Source organism: Mustela nigripes, chromosome 6 (genome assembly GCF_022355385.1).
Source record: "Mustela nigripes isolate SB6536 chromosome 6, MUSNIG.SB6536, whole genome shotgun sequence".
Classification (NCBI taxonomy): Eukaryota; Metazoa; Chordata; class Mammalia; order Carnivora; family Mustelidae; genus Mustela; species Mustela nigripes.
This window is the reverse complement of record NC_081562.1, coordinates 45,406,039-45,425,643: the sequence shown is the minus strand read 5'-3', so window position 1 is coordinate 45,425,643 and position 19,605 is coordinate 45,406,039. Positions and strand designations below refer to the sequence as shown.

Here is a 19,605-nt window from a genome sequence, read left to right as displayed (position 1 = left end):
CTTTGCAGTTCCGGTTCCTCTCTTGTTCCTTTGCAGTTCCGGTTCCTCTCTTGTTCCTTTGCAGTTCCGGTTCCTCTCTCGTTCCTTTGCAGTTCCAGTTCCGCTAGTTCCTTCCGGTGTTAGAGACTGCCCATTTTCTTTGAAAAGCGGTTTGCAGGCCGAAGAGAAGTTTGGAAAGCTTTATTCTGTGTGATGTAGGGAGTCTGGAAGGGAAACTCACAGGGTGAGGAGGCCAGGGAGATTTTCCCTGAAATGCTACTGAAACTCCTCTTGAATTCTGAAACCACATCCCGTCTATCAGCGAAAAACAAAGTGAATGGAAAACTACTGGAAGGTGGTTTTGAAAGAAAACTCAGATTCCAGCTAGACAATTGCAAAGTAAACCCTGAGATAAATAACCTATCGGATAACTGTATATTAATGACCCTCAAGCCATATACTGTAGCTAAACGCCCAGTTTAGTGACCCAGGTACAAAGACTAAGAGATCAGGGGCTAACTAAGGTCTTGCTGGGAATTGTGGAAGGGCCCGTGGTGGGGGATGGTGATGGTTGGCGAGGCCTCATAGCTGTCCAGATGAGAAATGGAGGTGTTACTAGCTGATTTCCTCAAAGTTGTTCCCATTAAGTCCCCTGAAGAAGTCCTGGAGTAAAATGAGAGACGAGATGTACCAAAGGAGAAAAATCCATAGAGAGGACAAATGGAAAACCGGCGAAATCAGTATTTAGGCAGCGCAATGAGACAGGCTGTATTATTCTTTTCCTCTAGGTGAGATTTATATTATTAATGACTGTTTAGATAGTGCTTGCTTTTCCTTGTTGAGTGAATTTAAGTGCTTATAAAACGGAGAGTCACGCCTGTGAAGGCAGATGCTTGAGAACTTTCTGTGATGTGCTGTCAACAAGTCCATCCAAGGAAGAAAGCAACGTCCACTAGGACGGATTGGCCCCACTACACTCTGTCTTGTCAGAGCCGCTTTTGGACACCTGGGTTTGGTTTCAGAGGGACCCAGCTATTGCCCATCACTAGAGTGCTGCTTCTTGCTGTATTTCTGCATGATATTTGTTTTGACATTTCCGTAATGCTCAGTGTTGAGAATGAAGCTATCTCTGCTGTTTCTGCGAGCAGTGGTTTCTGTGCTTGGAGAGCCATTTAAATGAAACTCTTCTGTATCTGGAGAAATTGATGATGATGCTTAGTAAATGTATTTCAAATGCATTGTTATACCTGTAAATAATTTGCCCTCCGGTGGATAATGAATAAGGCCACTGGTTTTGGCAGCTGCACTCTTTTTATACTTGTCATAGCTGTCCAGGGTCTGCATATGATAGATATGCAAAAATATTCCCAATAAGGGCTCCTTCGAGTGTGCTATGATTTTGAGGCAAGCCATTTCCCACCGTAGTGCTGGCTTAAGTGGATTTAATAGATTAGTGCCTTCTTTAAGGGGTGTAAACTTCTATGCCTTCAGGGGCCAGCTAGGTAGCAAACATGTGTGAAACAGCCTGATATACGATAATAAGGAGGATAGGAGCCTGTGGAGAACCGGAGAATACACATTACACCTAAAGGCCTTCAGATCCAAAAATTAAAAACAAAACAAAATGTTCTTCAGTTGCACACCGTGTCTGCAAGACGGAACAGAACTATAGGCTCTCAGTTGCCAGCCCTTGTATCTGAAGTTAGATTATGTATTAAACCTACCATCCTTGAGGGACAAACCCATGCTAGATTCATCTCTCTGTCAGAGCGGATGTTCTTAATTACTGTTTGCTGATGATTTTTCCCAAGAAAGGGTGGTTGTTGCGGTGTTCACTGGAGATAAGTATTCCTTCTCTGTCAAGAGATGATTAGGTTTGAATTAAACTGTCAACAGTTACAAGCATGCTTGTCATGCGTGTGTGCGGAGCACGTGTCAAAGGTTTATTTAACTCATTAATGAGGGAAAAGCAGGATGATAAATTGGGGGGCTGAGATCATGTCTTCCCTAAAAGAGAATTCTGGAATAGGTGCAAAATGGTTTATATTCTACAGGGCAGCACCCCCCCCCCCCCCCATAAGGGTGTCTTTCCTTATTGGACAGAAAGCATTTGCATGTCTTAGTGGACAAAAATAACTTGCCGTTTAGCCATCTTTGCAAGTGAACATCTAGCTTCACAACATCCGGGCCCCAATGAGTCATAATCGGGAAGTCAGAAAATGCTGCTCAAACCATAATGTCTATGAAATAACCTACGGGTCTTGCGAAGAGGCAGATTCTGATCAAATAGGTCTGGAATGGGTCCTGAGATCTGGCGTTTCTGACAAGATCCCATGCAATGTCAATGCTGCTAGCCCAAGAGAATCAGTTGGCCTTTTAGACAGGTGGGCCTGTTAGACAGTGCTTGAGTCTAACTTTCAAAAGGCACATGGTAATCTTCCAGTCCTATTTCCATATTTTAATACTTTTTTCTACAAACTGGATGAATAGGATATTGGCAGATAAATATTGTGTGTGGTAGGAGATGCGTTTCTTTAAGACTTAGTATGGGCCTAAAGATGGGTGCTTACATCAGTTAGAGCCATGTCATTGGTTCAATTTTGAGTATCTGTGCTCAAACTCACCTGCTGCCTGCTCTGTGACCATATGACTTATTTTATTCAATTTTATGGGAGTGCACAAATAGTAACTTGCTAATGAAGTAAATTTAGAAACTGGTTCTGGAAAAATATTGATTTCTCTTCCCTCCAAATGTTGGGCAAAGTGCAGGGATGTCTCTCACCCAACGGTGCATCTCATCCTATGGTACTTCCCATGCTATCACGCAGATGGCTTCAATTCTGTCTATTCATTTCTCACGTCATAAAGGCATTCGAAACAGACAAAGCTGTGCATCATTTGTGGAGAAAGCAATCAGGATGAATACACCACAGATGTTTCCAAGCAGAATAAATCGGCCTCTGGCCTAGTTGGAATGTTCTCTCTGCAGAGTTTTGGGTCATCCATTCAGTTCTGTCGACCCTGAAACACGTTTACCTTCACTTTTGATTGAAGGTTCCTGTCACTGGGTCTTGGAAAGCTGATGAGCAAAGAGTCTTGGCCAAGGGTAATAAAAGAATCAGCGGTCTTTCCCAGAATATGTTCCTAGAACATTAGTCTCAGGAAATGTTATTATGAGTTCTAGAAAAGAAGGGATCTATGGGTAAATATGTTTGGGAGACATTGAGTCAAACAAAGAAAACAGATTTGTTTGTAGAGTGTAGGACTTTTCAGAGACTTTAATGTGGTAATGTGAATCTCTACAGAAATAATAAAAAAATTATTTCTCCAAACTTACCACATTTCATCAATTTTAAGAGGTCATTGGTTATAAAATATACCCTTAATTTAATAGTTTTTTTTTCTTCTAAGGGGAAAACGGATTTAGTTAACAGTTTTTAACATTGTAAGATGAAGCACCATTTTGGAAATGTTAAAATGTGAAAACAGTGAACTTGAGAATTAAGGAAATACATTATATGGTTGCAGACATCTCTCTCTCTCTCTTTAAGATTTTATTTATCTATTTGACAGAGATTACAAGTAGGCAGAGAGGTAGGTGAGGGGGGCAGGGGGGCAAGGAGCAGGCTCCCTGCTGAGCAGAGAGTCTGATGCAGGGCTTGATCCCAGGACCATGAGATCATGATCTGAGCCAAAGGCAGTGACTTAACCCACTGAACCACCCAGCTGCCCCACAGAAGTCTCTTTATGGAATGCATATTAGCATCCTAAGCTTTTAATATTCCAAGGATCAAAGTTTAGGAGATACAGGTCTAGAATGATTTTTGAAAGGGTAGAATTCATTGTGAACAGAGAATTGGTCACCAACTTAATTTTTTCCCCCCAGAATAGGATTGTCAGGAAATTAATAATATAAGGTTCTGTTTGTACTTTATCAAAAGAAATAATTTATTTGTTCCAAGTAAAAGAGTTCGCATTGATTGGAGCTTTTGATGGTCATGAATCAAGTGTGTTTGAATTTCCAGTTACAACCAGGACTTTCTCATGCTGAGAGTGGTAATGAAATGTATAGTCGGTCTTAAACTCATAATCGACTGTAATTCATACTAGAAGTGCACTTGTAAAGGTAACCTTAGTTTATGAATTGCTAATTAATATTTTCCTACCTGTGGGAGGACATTAGCTTGTTTCCTGGTATCTAGTCTTTGACTACCTGGCTGGGAGGGGGAGACTTATGTATGCTTTTAAGAGACTTATGCCCAGTTCTAGTTGTTTCTGAAAATGGATGACATTAAAAATGACCATTTCAGTATCTCTACAGAAAGCTGGAAATAAGCCCCAGGCTTATTTCTTCCATGTAGAGTCTTTGAACTAGTTCAGCTGTTTGGATCATTTGATACAGAGCTGACAAAAAGCTGGAAGGAATGCACTTTTACACATTCTTAATTGAGATGTTTGGGCAGATGACCAGTGTGTGTGTTATTTCTAAGAGTAACTTAATTAAAAGCTAATAGTATCTATTCCAACTCATTACTTTCACTTCCATGTTTATGCATATAGAAAAATTGTAACGCCTTGTAGGAACACTGTGTTTCTTTGGCTGGCCCCATAAAACTTAACTTTTTGAGTGTTTTCCCTTGGTGTTCTTTTGCCTGGGCACGCTTCCTTCTGACTATAGCTCTCTTCTGGGAACTGGGAAGGTTATTTTCTCTCTGTGTATGTTATATATTCATCCTTGCCATTATGAGGGGGTTGCCACCTATTTATATTACCATGAGGACACCACTGTATTTTGGAATTAAAAAGTGAGCTCTAGGGACGCTGGGTGTCTCAGTCATTGTCTGACTTCAGCTCAGATCATGATCCCAGGGTTCTGGGATTGAGCCCTACATCGGGCTCCCTGCACCACAGGAAGTCTGCTTCTCCTCTCCCACTCCCCCTGCTTGTATTCCCTCTCACTATCTCTTTTTCAAATAAATAAAATCTTAAAAAAACCCAAAAAACAAAAAAAGCCAGTGAGCTCTACATTGTTCGCTATGGTTAAAAACAAATTGATTTGCAATCTAGAATAGTTGTATATTTTTGGAACCCCAATCTTTCATTTATCATTTAAAACTGTATCCTAGGGGCTTCAGAGAGCCATCGCATAACTGCAGCTGAGGGGGAAACAAGCCCAACAACTGACTTTAGATCTTTGGAGACTCGTACACATAGAGCTGCTTCTGTAGCAGTTCATTTTGTCTGTGGGTTGAGTTAGTGCGGAGCCCACTTAATTTTATCTGGGTAGGAGCACTGCAAGCCAGTGGCTAGAGTCCCTCAGCACTCGATGAAGCTGCTTTTGGGGTGTCTGATGGGCAGTGTGTGGTGTGGTATGATGTGATGGAAAGGGCCTGAACTCGAAGTTAGTCTCTGTGGGGCTGAGTGTCAGTTTTTTTTTTCTTTTTCCAGTTTTATTGAGATATGATTGACATAGAACATTGTGGAAGTTTAAGGTGTGTAGTGTGCTGACTTGATATACTTCTATATCGCAATATGAATGAGTAGTTAGCTGTTGCCTGTGTCATATCACATAATTACCATCTCTTTTTTGTGATGATGTATTCTCTTAGCAACTTCCAAGTATGAAATTCAGTATTCTTAACTCTTTAACGTTCATGCTGGACATTAAGATCCCAGAACTTTTTTGTCTTCTATCTGGAGATTTGTACCCTTCCAGCAAGCCCACTTCCCCTCTCTCACTCCTTAGCCTCCGGTAACCACCATTCTAGTCTCTGTTCCTATGAGTTTCACTTTTTTATATTCCATATGTAAGTGAGATCTTACTGTTTTCATCTTTCTCTGACTTATTTCACTTAGAATAATGCCCTCCAGGTCCATCCATGTTCTCGCAAATGGCAGAATTTTCTTCTCCTCAGGGCTGAGTCATGTTCCGTTGCATACCACGTTGCTGCACATTTATCCATCGATGGGCACTTACATTGTTTCTGTATCTTGGCTATTTTGAATATGCTGCAGGAGGCATGGGGGCATAGATATCTTTTTCACGTGTCATCCTTGTGCAGGGGCCATGCTAATCTTCTCTTTATCGTTCCAATTTTAGTACCTGTGCTGCGAAAGTGAGAACTAGACATCTTTTTTAATAGCCTATTTTCATTCCTTTTGGATATGTATTCAGAATAGGACTGTTCAATCATAAGGAAACTCCATACGACTTTCCATAGTGGCTGTACAAATTTACATCCCTAACAGGGCTAAAGAGTCCTGTTTTCTTCACCTCTTTGCCAACATTTGTTCTCTCTTGTCTTCTCTTTCTCCTTCTTTTAATATTTTATTTATTTATTTGAGAGAGAGAGAGAGAGAGACAGATGGTGAGAGAGATAGTGAAAGAGAGCATAAGCAGATGGGAGAGGGAGAAGACAGCTCCCTGCTGAGCAGGGAGCCCAATGTGGGACTTGATCGCAGGACCCTGGGATCATGACCTGAGCTGAAGGCAGATGCTTAGCAGACTGAGCCACCCAGGCACCCCTCTCTCTTGTCTTCTTGCTAGGAATACCAGCTTGGTTACTTCCTCAACTTGTATTCCGGGACAAATTACATCACCACTTCATGCCTCCAATGTCTTCTTTAAAGTGAGGATATTCTCCTGCCACCTGAAACTGAAAGAGGAGCAAATGAAATGAAATACTTCTGTGACATATACGCCATGCAGTTATCTATGTCATACTCAGATAGGAGGGTACTTGATCCTACCTTTACCCAAGAAATCCCACTGCACCAAAGGTTCTGTATTCTTGATTTCCTAATTTTAGAGTCATTTTAAGGCCCTAAATCCTCCAGCTCTTCATCTAGAGAAAACGTCTTCCTGTGATTCAAAAACCCTGACATTGAACCCTTCTTTCTTTTTCTCCTCAAAGTAAGCTAGTATGCATTCATCAAGCACAGAAGACTTCTGCAGTCATTTTAATTTTCATAAAGATGTACAAAAGAGGGAGTTTTCTGGTTTAACTACAATGGAGTAGGCTCTCAAAGTCTTAGACTTGTATTAACAGAAATATCTGTGGTGTAATTCTATTTCTAGCAAAAGCAGGAAGAAGATGGTTGGGATTTTTTTTTTTTTTATGAGCTAGAATAGCAGAGGTAATATTATATCGAACTATAGGAATTTAATTACCCCATTCCACAAATGTAGTTTTCAAATAAAAGAGTCAAAAGGATTTTCGAAGCTATTCTTCTGAACTGTGATATAAAAACCCAGAACGCATTTAGTAGATGTAAAATGTATTACTGTACATTATGAGCCACCACAATGAATGGAAACACGACGTGAGACTGAACACATGGTGATTAAAAATCTCTTTGTTTCCTTCATAGAAATCTTGTAATTTGCTTAGAGTTTTATATGCTTGTCACTGTAAAGATGGGCATTTCTGGAATATTTCCGATGAGTGGATTTCCTAGTGGGGAAAAGTTTCCCAGAGAAGGAAATGCTGTCATTTGAGGGTTTAAATCCGCAGTGGGTGTAAGAAATGCTAGAAGGGTGGAGGGGAATAAATCACCCACGGGGCTTCATCGCTGTTTTCAGGGCCTGCCAGTCTGTCCTTTATAGTGTCCATAAACAATCATTCCCTTGGCGATGAAGGGAGGGCTGAGGCAGGGTGACTTGGGGACTCCTTTATGAAAAAGTCTTTACAAAAACTCTTTGTTTCTCTTCCTTCTGACAAAAGTGACATATATTCACTGTAGGAAAAAGAATGTTAAAAAATGGATAAGGAAGGGAGAGAGTCTACAGATCATTTGTAATATCAGAGCAGCGATCACCGCTGTTAACACTGGGTATGTAGCCTTCTGGTTTTTCCGAAGTCATTTTGCCACGCCAAATAAGAACTTAGGAAAGGGAGTCGTGCCTTCGGAAAAAGGAGCAACAAGGTGTTTCTCCATTTATCAAACACCTCTGCTGTCAGGAGAGACTGTATCTTTTACATCTCCAGAAGCAAGAATAAATTGGAAGTACTCTGGAAATATGGGGCTTATGACTTTTCACTCAGGTAAGTTGCAGAGTATTTTGGTAGACATCCTCTGTCGCTAATGAGCTTTGTTGGCTTTTCCTTTTTCCTTTATGTTAGAGAAAAAAGTTAGCAGATTTGACTTTTTAACTAAAAATTGGTTTCCTTCCATATTTAAAAAAAAAAATGTTTTATTTATTTGACACACAGGGAGAGATAGTGAGAAACAGAGCGCAAGGAGGGGGAGTCGCAGGCAGGCAAGCAGAGGGAGAGGGAGAAGCAGGCCTCTGCTGAGCGAGGAGCCTGATGTGGGGGCTTGATCCCAGGACCCTGGGATCACGACCTGAGCTGAAGGCAGATGCTTAACTGACTGAGCCACCCTGGCGCCCCTCCCTCCATATTTTAATCTTCATTTTCTGACTCTGCATTAGGTTTTCCCTATCAGTAAGGGCTACTTTTATCTAATCCATATTCATTCCTCCTATTATTCTTTTTGTGTAAAGTCATCAGTATCCTTCCCCTTAGTGCTCCATCTCAGAGAAGCATTCTGGTAGGGAGCACAAGGGAAAGCTGGAATAAAATAGAGTGAGCCCCACCCCATACAACACTATGTGGTTTTCCTTGAGCCAGTGCACCTTAGGGACCTGCTAGCGAGGCTGTCCTGTGGGTCGGTAATTCAGGGTGCAAGCTTGAGGGTCAGATCACATCACTGGTTTGCTGGGCAACGTTGGATAAGTTAAACTTTCTGTGCCCTCGTTTCTTCATCTTTTAAAGTGAGACTAGAAATACGGCTGAGTCTTGCAGAGCCATTGAGGACTAATGCATTGCAAAGCTGCTTAACTGAGGGCCGGGCATTCAGTTCCTGCTAGCTAGCATATTCGACGTGACTGTACACTTAGATATCAAGGTGGCCATATCGGTAAGACTCAAGGGCAGAAAGGACCCCCGTGTGACCTTGAGTAATTCTCTACCTTGCAACAACTCAGGTTTTCCCTTCCGAAATGCAGACTGTGCAGTGTATATCACAAAGGGGTTTTAGATGGAGGAAGCGTGCCACTTTGCAACGTAAACCATTTTAACCATAAATAATAACGGTCAGGCCTGCCCTAAAAGATGTCAGGCTTCTCCCTGGAGATGGAGGAGGCCTCCCCGGAGTTAATAGCACACCTCCCCTGAGTGCACAATGAGAAGGGCTGCTTGCAGGCAGCAGCTTCGGAGAACAAATGAATAAATATTGTTGTGCCCGTGAAAGCACATGAAATATGAATTCCTGATTAAACTTTGCAAGCAGATTAGGAGTGATGCTGCTCATTGATACATGCTGCACTCCCTTAATAACTAAAGAAAGCAATAAATTTGGGGTTTCACATCTTGGCTGCTCCTCCCGATGAGTTCAAGTTTCTGAGAGTGCATGCCAGGTGTTTGCAGTCTGGCTGTTTTGGCTCTAAGACTGTTGCATTAACATAAAAGTATGCACAGAAGCTACTGGAAGAATTCCAAAAGATGTCGTTTGCTCTACTCTGGATGCATTTTGGATGTGTCTGTGTTTGTACACAGGGGTCCTATGTCGGTGTCTAATTAGCAAGGTTTAAAGGTTCGCTGTGATAAAACATGGGGAGATGCCTTAAAATGGCATACTTTAGAAAGATTTAACTGTTCAGCACTCCCCAAACCTTTTTTTGGGCTGTTCACCTTTTCCTCCCCCAACTCAAACGAAGAAGACTTAGTTCCTCCAAGATAAAAGCCAAAGCTCTAATTGGTGAGAAAAGGGACATTGGATTCCGCTTCTTTGCAAAGGTGTTTTAACCAAGGTGTGACCTTGCTGTATCCCTACTACTGTCCACGACTCTGACAGAATCAATTGTGGCCCATTCGTTTATTGATTCAGTAAACATTTACTGAACATCTATTATGTGTCAGGCAGTGGCGATTCTACCGGGAAGCAGGCAGACATGCTCCTGCTCCTTGGGGACTTAGAGTCTAGTGAGGGATACACACAGTGAACAGGGATTTGATATAACTTGATAAGTTCAAAGAGAAGGAACGGAGGGCACTTACTTCAGGTTGGGGATGATCAGGGGTGGTTTCTGAGGGGAAGACTTTCCCAGCAGTCAGATAATTTTTTATTTGCTCTTGTAAATGGTTACTGATGGAAGAGATACTAGTACTTTAGGAAGCTTCTGCGTCTTAGTGGATTGTCTGCATATCAGAAAGCTCCTCTGATTGGGTTTCAGGAACCGCTGACCTGTGATTAAGCCCACAGTTGCCTACCCGGAAGGTAATTTCTCTGTGGAGATGACTGTGTAGATAGAGCCAGAGCCCTGAGATGGGACAAGTCAGCCATGAAGACATCTGTGGTCTTCATCGCCTCAGAGCAGGGAAGCTTCGTCTGAGTTACAGCTCTTGCATTGCTTGAGCATTGGACGTGTGTATCCATTTGAGTCTCACAATGAGAATTCAGGTTGGGCGGGACTCCTTTACCCCTGAACACAGTCCCTGGCGTCCACACAACGGGTGCTCAATTAAAATTTGATGAGGAAAGGAATCCCCATTATACAGATGAATGAGGTTCAGATAAGTGAAATGACTTGTCTAAGACTGTCCAGTAAAATAGTGCTAGGGTCTGAGCTACGAGACTTTTCGAGTCCCCATCTAGTGCACCCAAATGTTTCTCAGGAGTTTAGGATGTCAGAGCAAGGTGTGACCAGGTGAGGCAGCAGAGACATGTGCTTAGTGTCCTGGAGGCAAGTTATTGTTACAGAATCAGGATTCAGGCTAATGTGGGGTAGTGGGGATGGGGGTAGTGTGGAGGGGGATGGGGCAGGGAGTGAAGTGTGGGGGTGGAATATATAGATATACAGCCTGCCCTTTAATTAAATTTAAAAAGGGGTGTGAATTTACACATCGGAGGCTAACACACGAACATCCGGATTCCTAGCATCTCTCAAAAAGACCAGAGTCTCCGGGAGTCTGACTGCTTTTACCCAAGGAGACAATTGGCCAGAGCAGGCTTGCTGTTCTGTTCGGAGGGGTACCTGATCCTGAACTGAGAAGTAAAAGTTCATCTTCGGTCACCTGCCTGCCCCCCACCTTTATGATTAGGGGAATCTACTGACTAGAGGAAGGCAAAGGAATAGAGGAATTGGTGTTCCGGGCACAATGTATTTTATGTCCTTGCCTAATGGATTGTATCTCAGGTCTCCCGAGCCAGGCTATTAGCAGTACCCTTTGTCCCTTGCAGGACTGAGAAGACATGGCTTCCTATAATGACTAGTTATGACCGCGCGCTCTTCTCTGGCTCTCGACAGGTGTGTGCTGTGTTTCTTGTGCGATTCTGGGGCCACTGAGGAGTTGAAGGCTTTTAGCTCAGTGCAAGCCATGGAAGGATGGCAGCAGGCAAGCTAGACAGCTTTCCTGGCATATGCCATGCCCGGCTCTTAAGAACATCAATTCTAGGGGCCTGTAGCGTTCCGTCACCGACAAGAGCAGCACACAGTGTGAAATTGTGGGCAAACGTCACTGACTTGGGAGGTTGGGCCCAACTGATTCCAATCCAGCTCTATCACTCCTACTTGCCCAAGTTATTGAACCCAAGTGTCGGTTTCCTCAGCTGTAAAATGGTGGATTGAGCCCTGGCAAATAGTAAGAATTCAAGATACGTTAGTTATTCATTTTATTTTCTCCATTTTATGGACAACCCAAGACTCAGAAAGGCTAAATAACTTTCCTAAGGTCAAGTAAATGGCAGAGTCTGCCCTTGAAGCTTGATCTTTCACTCCAACATCAAAGTGCTCAAGCTACCGTATTACATTACCGTCACAGTGCCTGCCTCTCGGAGTTGTTGTGAACACGATGTAATGTGCTTAGTGCCATGGTAGACAGTAGCTTTCAGTAACGGGCAGTGGTTATTACTAGAGAGAGGGGAGCTCAATTGAGCTGAAATGCTATGTGGAGGTTCAATTACCTGTAGACCCTCACTGTGACAGGGCCCCAATTCACAGGTAAATCTTCTCAACCCATTTACACATACAGATGGTTAGTGTCGACTGTGAGTGTGAGAGATGATGATGGTAGTGCTGACGGTTAGTGACTAGAAAAGAAACATAACTTCAGTAATAAAAACCTAAAATAGAAGACGGCTTGGTGTAATGGAGGGGCGAGAATGGCTCTCCCCACTAAACATACTTTTCTGGTCAGCTTTCAGACATAGAATCGTCTCTAGGATTTCGGGGCTTTGCCCGTAAAGAAATAGTTGAGCAAGTGCAAGCTCTTAGCCCTAATGTCTGGGAGGGTGTTGCTTTTAGTAATGCAGGGATAAAAATAAAATGACCCTCGAAAGGCTGCCCACAGTTTACTGGGGAGTTGGTAAAAATCTCATTTTTCATACCAGCCTCCGAGAGCTGACCTTTAAAATCACCACATCTGGGGAGAATGTGTGATTTGATGCAGAACATTTTAGGACATGCCATAGGATGAATGGCTCAGAATGTGCTCATCAGTTTTCTTCTCCTTCAAGGAGCTCAGAATTGCTTAGGTTATAAAAGTCAGTTCTTGGACCCTTCCAAACCTATAGCGTTTCCTTAAATAGGTCTTCTGTGCAGGATATATATAGATGGAATGCTGATCTGTGCAGCTGGTATGAAAATAATTCGGGTGCGTGCATGTGTGTCTGTGTGTCTGTCTGTCCTCAAGGTGAAGTTTAGGCATTTCAAGGTAGCTAGTTGTATGATAAGTTCAGTAGATGGTCGTTTGGAAAAAAAGATGGAATTGCTTTAAAAAGAGAGCCAAACTATGTGAACAGCTTTGTTGTGGAGATGTATCGAGACTCATGTACTACACCTAGGGTCCAAGGAGTAATGCTGCTGAATATAAAGCCAGCTTTTGATTTGTGAAACTCAGAATACCTGTAGGTCCAGAGGGCATTAAAGAGAAGCCTAGTTTGTATTCATAATACCTTTTAAAGAGCCACCAGAACTTTGTGGAAAATAGCGTTGGATAGGAGGTCAATCTCACAGATTCATCTCTGGGAGAAAATAGTGTCTGTCGAATCTCATGTGTCATCATCTGCTAAAGGAAGGTCTGGGCAGTGATGCCAGTAGAAATCTCTCATGGCTGCTACTTCTGAGCATCCTGGGCCGTGAGGGCTCTCAGGGCCCAGGTCTGTCACAGTCCGACTCTCACTATTCCGACAAAGCACAGTCCGCGTTTTTCCTGGCGAGTCTCCAGCTGGCCGCCGGGTTCAGACTTAGCTCCCAAAGGCCTGCGAGTAGGACAGCTCCTCCCATCCTCGCTGACTTGGGGGGGCCATTGGCTGTTGTTGAAGAGAGGTCAGGGGACAGGTCCACTTCTGACGCTATAAGTGAAAATTGATGTGATGGCTACTGTAGAAGGGTTTTCATCTTTATAGAAAAGTCTATAATATTGGTGAATTTGCTGATGGTAGTAGTTACTGCTTGGAAGATTGGCACTTACTCTGTTGCTCGGGCCACTGGGAAACTCTTCTCGTTTAACCATTTCCTTCCTTCTTCAAAATTGGCTGAGAACCTGCTACATGTCAGGCACGATGCTAGCGATCAGATATTAAACAATAAGAACAACCAAAACAAATCAGTCAAAGCCTGGTGGAGAGGACAGGCAAGAAGACTGGCGATTGCCATGCAGACCCGTCAGTGCCGCACTGGGAGAGAGAAGAGAGCCGCCTACACCCAGCAGGAATTAGGCAGGGGAGCTGGACAATGACCAGAGCATTCCATGCAGGGGGAAGGCAGCGTGCAAAGGCTTAGATGGGGAGCTGAAGAGAACATGGCCCACCTGCACAGCCGCATATCGTTCCCTGAGGGATGGACAATAGGGAGGAAGAAGGTTCAGAGACGAGGCTGGAGGAGGCAGGGGCTGGGTTGGGGAGGGTCTTTTTCTGCCATATAGAGAAGGAGTATCATTGGTGAAGGTCTGTAATTGGGCCAGGACATGGCCACTGTGACCTGATATTTAGCTCTGGGGATAGAGAGTCTTAGACTGAGTTTTGCCAGGGTTTCAGGGCTGGTCCAATTGCTCTGGTGGCTCTGATGTTAAGTGAATGCTGACCATTCCTGTTAGTCCATGATACATCTTTTTTTTTTTTTTTCCTACTTCTTCTCCTTTGTTAAAATTAAAACAAAAACAAAAACAAAAACAAAAACAAAAACAAAACAAAACTATTAAAGCCTGATGTAAAAATGAGTAGATGTTAAGTGATAAGTAAGGTGGCCTTCTTGGAAGTTGAAAATGCTCAGAGATAAGCTGAAGGACAGACAATAAAACTGAAATGGCCAGAGGGCTCTTAAACAAAATCATCCAATTGTTCGTGGAAGCAACCAGAAAGATATGGGAAGCAGTAGTTAAGAAACGCACAGAAAAAATCCCAATGAAAGCAGAGCTGCTGAAATCGCCTGTGTCGATGTGTTCTTCAATAAAAGTTGTTTTCTGCTGACGCTTTTCTTCCCCCTACGGATGTTCCTCTTATATTTGATGATCAATTTTCCACAAGGTTTGCTATAATGTTTCCTCAGAGCTTAGGTTTTTACATTTTAATTCATTCAATGGCAGTTCTTAACCTAAGACAATATACGCCGTTTCCACAACTCAGGATCACTGTTTTCTAGCTGACAAGATGCTACTCAAATCCCAACCGTCCTCTTTTTCTCTACTTGTTTTTGTCTGTTGTGATTTGAGGAGAACCCCTGGTGAAAGAAGCCGTCTCTGTCAGTTCAAGTGGATCCTATGATCTAGTACATTCCATAATTTGACTCACCTCTACCTTCCTTTGATGCTCATTTTGGGTCCCCAGAAGTCACCCCCCGACCCAGCCTCTTGATACGACTCTTTCTGTTAACTTCCACACTTCCCAAAGCCCTTCTAAGATCCTATTAATCCTTCAAAGTCCAGTACAGACTTCATGTTCTTTGTGCTCTGAGACAGATAAGCACAGTGCAGTTAGTTTCAAGACAGAGTGAGTTTGCAGCAAGAGAAAAAACAGCAGGTTTTCTTTAATTATTATTTTTATATTAATCTGGTCTCCCCAGCCATATTGCACATTTCTCGAGCACCGGGACCACATCTTTCTCTATTTTTGGAGTCTCACCTGGAGTTTAGCACAGGAAAATTGAGTAAATATCAATTCAGAAAGTGTGTCTGGAGTAGGTTGTGGCTTGCCAAGAGCCACAGAGATGTGCAGAGATCAGGGTGTAGCTACCATCACACAAGGCATCAGGACAGTAGTCTTTGGAATCTGCACAGCCACTGCGCTGCCCCCCCCCCAGGTCTGTGAACATGGGAGCAGCGGCTTCCTTCTGCTGGAGGGGCTTTGAGATGTGCCTGTAACCCCAGGACTGCAGCTGACCAACGGATGGGTTCTAGCTCTCAGTTCTGAGTGTCTCTTACACTTGTGTTTTACACAGGACTAGTTGGGGCCAAATATCAAAGAAATCCGCCTTTCTGCTCTCTCTTGAAGCTCCGTCCCAGAGCCCTTCCCCACTCCAGACGCCGTGCTCTGGGGACACCGCCCTGTGGTAGTCACAGCCTCCTAGTGGGATGTGGCTTTCTGCGCTACTTTGGGGAGTGTTTGCAGACTAAATGGTCAAAGAAATGACAACAGAAACAGACATCTGGTGATTGGGGCGGGGGACACATTTCAGGGACTTGAGCCTCTTCTGTGGCTGAAACAGTGCAGTCCCTGTGTTCACTTCTGATCGCCGATGGTGATTTGTATTGTCTTGACATTTCTGTCCCAAAGCTTCTGGTTTAGCTATCACACCTCATTCCAGTCCCAATCCTGTTGTCATTTGCAATTTAATTGAGATGAAGGGAATTGGGGCCAAAGGAGAGAAGTTACCTGCTGCTGCTTATAAACTGAAAGGTTGATGGAACTAAAATTCAAACCCCAGTAGTGGGGACTGGGTTGGGAGAGGGGTGAATTTGAGGAGACCTGGAATGGTTCCACCTTTCAAGCGGCCCTCAAGTGTGTACTTTGATGTGCTACTTGTTTGAGCTAAGATGGAGAGATGTTAGAGAAAGCACTGTGAATTGGGGGCTTCAAAAGAATTTTTTTTTTGCACCTATTAGAGGTGCAGACCCTGATGTTAGAACATCTTTGAAGAGCATTCTTCCTTTATTCATTTGTTAGGATCCAGACACCAAATAGAACAGATGCATGCAACACTTGTACGAGAATGGGGTTCTGAGGTCCCAGCTCTATAGTCAGGCACTGAGTATTTTTTAAAAAAATTTCATTTATTTATTTGACAGACAGAAACCACAAGTAGGCAGAGAAGCAGGCAGAGAGAGGGCGTAGGAGGGGGAGGCAGGCTCCCTGCTGAGCAGAGAGCCCGATTCGGGGTTTGATCCCAGTACCCTGAGATCATGACATGAGCTGAAGGCAGAGGCTTAACCCACTGAGTCACCCAGGCACTCACTCCGTCAGGCACTGAGTATTATGTGCCAGGTTATAGAGCATTGGTGATGGTGGTGTAGGGAGGGTGTGAGGATGGAACCTAGAAGCTGGGGCAGCATGGGAGTGGGGAACTTGGGGAGGGCAGAGTTATAGGTCTACACCCACTCTGGGATTTCATTGTTTCAACAGCAGGAACTGCTTTGCCCCTGTGACTGACTGACCGGCACCCTACATTCATAAGTGTGCTTTGTTGATGGAGAAAGAACTGTGGATTTGAAGTTAGGAAATGAGCTTAATTCCTAGCCCTGCCTACTACAAGTTGTGGAATCTAGGAAAATCACTGGAATGTTGAGTCTCAGTCTTCCCATCTATAAAATGGGAACATGTAGTAATAACTGTTCTATCTCAAGTTACAATAAGATAATGAATTTGTAGTAAAGTGAAATCCATGAGAATGCATCATTAAACTGGGACATCTTCTGGCTAAGTTTCCTGTTATCTTGATGTTTTAGCATCATTGCTAAACTGCTTAGTGATGACTTCAAGTATGGAAATGTTTAGGATTGTATGCTCAAGTGTCAAATTTTATATTTTTGTGTTTTCTGAGTTGTTTGGTCTGAATTTTATGTATTTTTTCATGTTCTCCTGTTATGTTAGGGTATGGGCTTAACACTACATAAGTAAACTTTGGACTGTGTACAAGATAAGGATAAATAAGATTTCAGTGAGGACCTGAGATTCTTTTAGATGTAAAGCAATTCGAATTTAGCATGGAACTTTTTGCTATGTTTAACACATCTCAGGGCTTTTCTAAACTTTCTTTGCTAGCTTTGTGCTTTGTGCTTGTGTCCTGGATATGTGGATAACTGAATTCTATATGTGGAAGGATATATGTAATTATTTAAAAATATATACTACCCTGACACTTTACTGAATTCCTGTATAAGTTCTAGCAGTTTTGGAGTGGAGTCTTTTGGGTTTTCCACATATAGTATCATATCATCTGCGAAGAGTGATAATTTGACTTCTTCTTTGCCGATTTGGATGCCTTTAATTTCCTTTTGTTGTCTGATTGCTGAGGCTAGGACCTCTAGTACGATGTTGAATAGCAGTGGTGATAATGGACATCCCTGCCGTGTTCCTGACCTTAGCGGAAAAGCTTTCAGTTTTTCTCCATTGAGAATGATATTTGCGGTGGGTTTTTCATAGATGGCTTTGATGATATTGAGGTATGTGCCCTCTATCCCTACACTTTGAAGAGTTTTGATCAGGAAGGGATGTTGTACTTTGTCAAATGCTTTTTCAGCATCTATTGAGAGTATCATATGGTTCTTGTTCTTTCTTTTATTGATGTGTTGTATCACATTGACTGATTTGCGGATGTTGAACCAACCTTGCAGCCCTGGAATAAATCCCACTTGGTCGTGGTGAATAATCTTTTTAATGTACTGTTGAATCCTATTGGCTAGTATTTTGTTGAGTATTTTCGCATCTGTGTTCATCAAGGATATCGGTCTATAGCTCTCTTTTTTGGTGGGATCCTTGTCTGGTTTTGGGATCAAGGTGATGCTGGCCTCATAAAATGAGTTTGGAAGTTTTCCTTCCATTTCTATTTTTTGGAACAGTTTTAGGAGAATAGGAATTAGTTCTTCTTTAAATGTTTGGTAGAATTCCCCCGGGAAGCCGTCTGGCCCTGGGCTTTTGTTTGTTTGGAGATTTTTAATGACTGTTTCAATCTCCTTACTGGTTATGGGTCTGTTCAGGCTTTCTATTTCTTCCTGGTTCAGTTGTGGTAGTTTATATGTTTCTAGGAATGCATCCATTTCTTCCAGATTGTCAAATTTATTGCCGTAGAGTTGCTCATAGTATGTTCTTATAATAGTTTGTATTTCTTTGGTGTTAGTTGTGATCTCTCCTCTTTCATTCATGATTTTATTTATTTGGGTCCTTTCTCTTTTCTTTTTGATAAGTCGGGCCAGGGGTTTATCAATTTTATTAATTCTTTCAAAGAACCAGCTCCTAGTTTCGTTGATTTGTTCTATTGTTTTTTTGGTTTCTATTTCATTGATTTCTGCTCTGATCTTTATGATTTCTCTTCTCCTGCTGGGCTTAGGGTTTCTTTCTTGTTCTTTCTCCAGCTCCTTTAGGTGTAGGGTTAGGTTGTGTACCTGAGACCTTTCTTGTTTCTTGAGAAAGGCTTGTACCGCTATATATTTTCCTCTCAGGACTGCCTTTGTTGTGTCCCACAGATTTTGAACCGTTGTGTTTTCATTATCATTTGTTTCCATGATTTTTTTCAATTCTTCTTTAATTTCCCGGTTGACCCATTCATTCTTTAGAAGGATACTGTTTAGTCTCCATGTATTTGGGTTCTTTCCAAACTTCCTTTTGTGGTTGAGTTCTAGCTTTAGAGCATTGTGGTCTGAAAATATGCAGGGAATGATCCCAATCTTTTGATACCGGTTGAGTCCTGATTTAGGACCGAGGATGTGATCTATTCTGGAGAATGTTCCATGTGCACTAGAGAAGAATGTGTATTCTGTTGCTTTGGGATGAAATATTCTGAATATATCTGTGATGTCCATCTGGTCCAGTGTGTCATTTAAGGCCTTTATTTCCTTGCTGATCTTTTGCTTGGATGACCTGTCCATTTCAGTGAGGGGAGTGTTAAAGTCCCCTACTATCATTGTATTATTGTTGATGTGTTTCTTTGATTTTGTTATTAATTGGTTTATATAGTTGGCTGCTCCCACATTGGGGGCATAGATATTTAAAATTGTTAAATCTTCTTGTTGGACAGACCCTTTGAGTATGATGAATGGATCAAGAAGATGTGGTATATATACACAATGGAATACTATGCAGCCATCAAAAGAAATGAAATCTTGCCATTTGCAACAACATGGATGGAACTAGAGCGTATCATGCTTAGCGAAATAAGTCAAGCAGAGAAAGACAACTATCATATGATCTCCCTGATATGAGGAAGTGGTGATGCAACATGGAGGCTTAAATGGGTAGAAGAAGAATAAATAAAACAAGATGGGATTGGGAGGGAGACAAACCATAAGTGACTCTTAATCTCACAAAACAAACTGAGGGTTGCCGGGGGGAGGGGGTTTGGGAGAAGGGGGTGGGATTATGGACATTGGGGAGGGTATGTGATTTGGTGAGTGCTGTGAAGTGTGTAAACCT

At 42.5% G+C, this 19,605-nt stretch overlaps 1 protein-coding gene and 1 non-coding gene across 3 annotated transcripts in view; one reads left to right on the top strand and one right to left on the bottom strand.

The window, feature by feature from the left end:
• The window catches only part of TPH2 (tryptophan hydroxylase 2), a 98,553-nt gene that overhangs the window by 63,397 nt on the left and 15,551 nt on the right, over window positions 1–19,605 (top strand). The window lies entirely within an intron of this gene.
• Window positions 5,997–6,103, bottom strand: LOC132020983 (U6 spliceosomal RNA). Its single transcript, XR_009405173.1, has one exon. It is a non-coding gene; the product is annotated as a U6 spliceosomal RNA (small nuclear RNA).